The 4,688-nt window shown below is 33.6% G+C and overlaps 1 pseudogene; it reads left to right on the top strand.

The window, feature by feature from the left end:
• The first annotated feature begins 540 nt into the window (after positions 1-540).
• On the top strand, positions 541-1,342 carry LOC109453084 (MICOS complex subunit MIC27 pseudogene; annotated as a pseudogene).
• Positions 1,343-4,688: the final 3,346 nt, after the last annotated feature.

The raw sequence follows: 4,688 nt of genomic DNA, 5'->3' as shown, positions 1-4,688 counted from the left end.
CATTAATTCTTGCTATGTTTTATTGGCTTATGGTCAAAGTTCAAACTATTGAGATTTTATATTGCTGCTAGGTAATTCCGTTAGATCTAGGTTCCTATCATCTAAGATTATTGTAAACATCTTTTCTATATTTTCATTCAAGTTACTTTCATTTGATTATTCATAACTTGCTTTGTTGCAAAAAGAATATGGGTATAATTATAAGCACTACAAAAAGAGGTTTAAAATTCAATCAGGTTGAAGGTAGAATAGTACAATTAATCAAGGCAAAGTTAGTACTCAAAGATGTGTATCATGGGGTACGTCACAAATCTACAGTTGAAATGCAAATTTGGCTCTAATCTTCAACCTTGCAGCAATAGCAAGAAGTCAAAAGTAAAATATGTTATCTAAGCATTCAGTCAACATTACAAAAACTAGAAATACAGCTCTTCCAGGTTCTGAGACCTAACAGTAAAATTTTCCCACGTAACTCACATATCCAAAGGTATGCAATTAGAAATCTCCATTCAGGAAAAGTTGACAGAGAGGATCAAGGACATGGTGGCCATTAGGATGGGAAAGCTGACAAGCATGCTTGCAGGTCTGATATGTGCCTCTGTGAGTGTGCGTGCAGCCAAAGAAGAGGCATCCAAAAAGCAGCTAGTGAAAGCAGAGCAGCTCCCCATACATACTGCACCACCTCTCGAGTCTAAATATGAAGAGCAGCCTGGTAATTTACAAACGGGCTTTGCTTCCATCTGTACTACAACTGGTCGTTATATTGGCTGGTGCAAGCATGTTTATGTCTTTGTGACAAATGGGATAATGGATACAGTACAATTTGGAAAAGATACATATATTTATCTGAAGAATCCACCACAAGATTTTCTCCCGAAAATTGGAGTGATTACAATTTCAGAATTGGCAGCCTTGGTTTCAGCAAGAAAAGGTTCTAGATTTAAGAAAATTGTTTATCTACTGGGACTGGCCACTTTAGGAGTAACTGTTTGTTACTCAGTTCAGTCAGTAATAATTGCAAAGGTAACTGGGGAAAAGGCATGTGCTACAACCCAGAAAATTTATGAAGCAGTTAAATCATTGTGGACAAAAAAACAACAAAAAAGAGTCATTTGCTGAACCTAAAGAAAAAATTAAGCTAGGAAGCTCTGCTGAAATAGAAATACCTGCAAAAACAACTCACAACCTGAAACACCCAGTGGCTTTGCCAACAGAACTCAGCCCTGAAACAAACACTAAACCAGAATCCACCTCAGGTGCTACAGTTTATCCTGACCCCAAGCTCATGGATCACGGGCAGTCCCATCCAGAAGATGCAGATATGTACAGCACTAGAAGCTGAAATCGTCTGCATGGAGTGCTACACGATGTGTGAAATTGCACATGATGATGAAAAAAATCATGAATGGGTAACTGTGTTGCATAGAGTATAACTTAAAGCAAGTTTTTCCCTTAATCTTCTAATGTATAGTTTGACCATCACATAAGTGATTACATCACAAACAGAGAATATAATCCAAACAATATCAAATGATTGGTGAAGAGGCAGAGGTAGTAGTATTAGGATACATTTGATAACTTTTAAGGGTGTTTATTAAAAAATAGAGTAAATATATGAACATTTATGAGACTGAAATCTGAAAAAATATGTATGTATATATATATATATAAATACTTATACATATACACATATATATTTGCTTTAGCTTTTTGTACTTAATGTTAGCTGAAAAGAATAGTGTGTGGAAGGATATGTTCCCTACCACCCCCATTTTTTTCATTTTCCAGAGCTGAAGTAAAATATCCATATTTTATGACAAAAGAAAAAAAGAACTCTCCATTCAGTTTTTTATCAATCTATGAATCCCTATAATTGTTTGGATCCTATCAATGTGTATCCTCCATTAGAGACAGAATTTTGAGGGTATCATTCATTTATAAGCATTATTGAACATCTTTTTTTCTAAAAAAAAAATTATGCCAGGAGCTTAATATGTACTTAATTTCTATTCACATATATATTTGATGTTTATTGCTGCATAACAAATTATCCCAAAACTTAGTGGCATGAAACAACAAACATTTATTATCTCATAGTTTCTGTGGGTCAGGAATTTAGAAGTGGCTTTAGCTAGATGGTTCTGGCTCAGCATCTTTTATGAAGATTCATTCAGGGTATTAACTGCGACTGTTTTCATCTCAAGGCTTAACTGGGAACCGAAGGATCTGCTACTAAGATGTCTAATGCAATGTCTAGAAAGTTCATGCTGGCTTTGGTTTCTTGCCAAAGTCTGGTTCCATGCCGTGTAGTCCTCTACACAGAGTCTCAATACGTGACAGTTGGCTTCCTCCATGGAAAATGATACAAGAGAGAGAGCAAGCAGGAAGCTGCAGTGCCTTTTATGACCTCATTCCAAATTATGACTTCTATTTGTTTTTTTCATTAAGAGAAAATCATTCATTTAACAAACTAGGGACGGGAGAAAACTATTTCAGTATAATAAAGGCCATTTATAAAAAGCCCACAGCTATCATCATACTTAATGGTGAAAGACTGAAAGCTTTTCCTCTAAGATCAGGAATGAGGCAAAGATGCCCAGTCATGCCACTTCTATTCAGTATAGCATTGAAAGTCCTAGACAGAGCAATTAGGTAAGAAAAAAAAATAAAAGACATCCAAATAGTATAAAAATAAACAAAATTACCTCTACTTGCAGATGACATGATCTTATATGTAGAAAACCCTAGATTCCATACACCTCAAAAAAATTTTAAAAACAAAAAACAATTAGAACTAATAAATTATTTTAGCAAAGTTATAGGACAAAAACTCAACACAAAAAACTATAGTTGTGTTTCTATATACTAAATAAACAACTCAAAAAGGAAATTAAGAAAACAATTCCATTTATAATAGCATCAAACAGAATAAAATACTTAGAAATAAACCTAAACAAGGAAACAAAAGACTTATACACTGAAGATTAAGAACCACTGCTCAAAGAAATTAAAGAAGACACAAATAAATGGAAAGAAATCTAGTGTTCATGAATTGGAAGACTTAATATTTTTAACCTGTACATGCTACTCACAGCAATCTACAGATTCAATGCAATTTCTATGAAAATTCTAAAATTTCTGGAGAAATAGAAAAATCATTTTAAAATGTATATGGAATCTCAGGGGACCCTAAATATCCAAAACAATTTTTAAAAAGAACAAAGTGGCATCACACTTCTTAATTTCAAACATATTAAAAAGCTACAGTAATACAAGCAGTATGGTCCTGACATTAGAAATAAAGATAGACTTATAGATAGAATAGAGAACCAGAAATAAACCTCACATATATGGTCAGATGATCTTTGACTCAGGTTGCCAAGACTACTCAATGGGGAAAGGACAATCTCTACAATAAATGGTGTTGGGAAAACTGGATATTTACATTAAAAGATTGAGGTTGTATCCATCTTAACACATATAAAAAAATTAACTCAAAAGGATTAAAGTCCTAAATGTCAGATCCAAAACTTTAAAATTTCTAGTAGAAAACACTGGGAAAAATCTTCATGACAGAGGACTTGGTAATTATACCTTAGATATGGTATCAAAAGCACAGACAAAAAAAGCAATAGTAGACAAATTCAACTACATCAAACTTAAAAATCTTTTTGCATCTGACACAATCAACAGACTGAAAAGGCAACCTAAGGAATGGAAGAAAATATTTGCAAATCATATATCTGATAAAGGGTTAATATCCAGAATATATAATGAACCCCTACAAATCAATAATAAAAAAGTCAAATAATTTGATTAAGATATAGGCAAAGAATTTTAATAGACATTTCTCCAAAGACAATATACAAATGGCCAACCAGCATATGAAAAGATGTTCAACATTACTAATTATCAGAGCGATGCTATTCAAAACCATAATGAGATATCCTATCACCTCACACCCATTTGGATTCTTACTGTCAAAAATAAATAAATGTTGGTGAGGATGTGGAAAAATTGGAGCACTTGTGCACTCTTGGTGGGATTGCAAAATGATGCAGCTGCTTTGGAAAACAGTATACAGGTTCCTCGAAAAATTAAAAATAGAATTACCATATGATCTTGCAAACATATCTCAAATATATATGGGATACCATATGATATATATGGGATACCATATGATATATAGGGGATACCACGTGATCCAGCAAACCAGGGATATAGATCCGTGGGTATATATTCAAAAGAATCAAAAGCAATGTCTTAAAAAAAAGATTTGCACACCCATGTTCATAGTAGTACCATTAACTACTATGTACCATTAACTACTATGTACATTAACCACTAACTACTAATAGCCAAGAGGTGGAAGCAGCCCAAATGTCCGTCAATTGATTAACGGATAAACAAAAGTGGTCTATACATAATATGGGATATTATTTAGCCTTAAAAAGGAAGGAAATCCTGTCACATGCCACAACATAAATGAACCTTGAGGAAATCATGTTAAATGAAATAAGACAGTCACAAAAAGACAAATATTGTATGATTCCACTTACAGGAGGTTTCTAAAGTAGACAAAGTCATAGAAATGGAAAGTAGAATGGTAGTTACCAGGGGCTGAGGGAGGAGGAAATGCAGAGTTGTTTAACAGGCATGGAGTTTTAATTTGCAAGATGAAAATATTG

This window comes from Rhinolophus sinicus, chromosome 16 (assembly GCF_057876585.1).
Source record: "Rhinolophus sinicus isolate RSI-liver-muscle chromosome 16, RSI-T2T, whole genome shotgun sequence".
Classification (NCBI taxonomy): Eukaryota; Metazoa; Chordata; class Mammalia; order Chiroptera; family Rhinolophidae; genus Rhinolophus; species Rhinolophus sinicus.
Note: the sequence above shows the minus strand (reverse complement) of the source record. Positions and strands in the feature narration are given on the sequence as shown.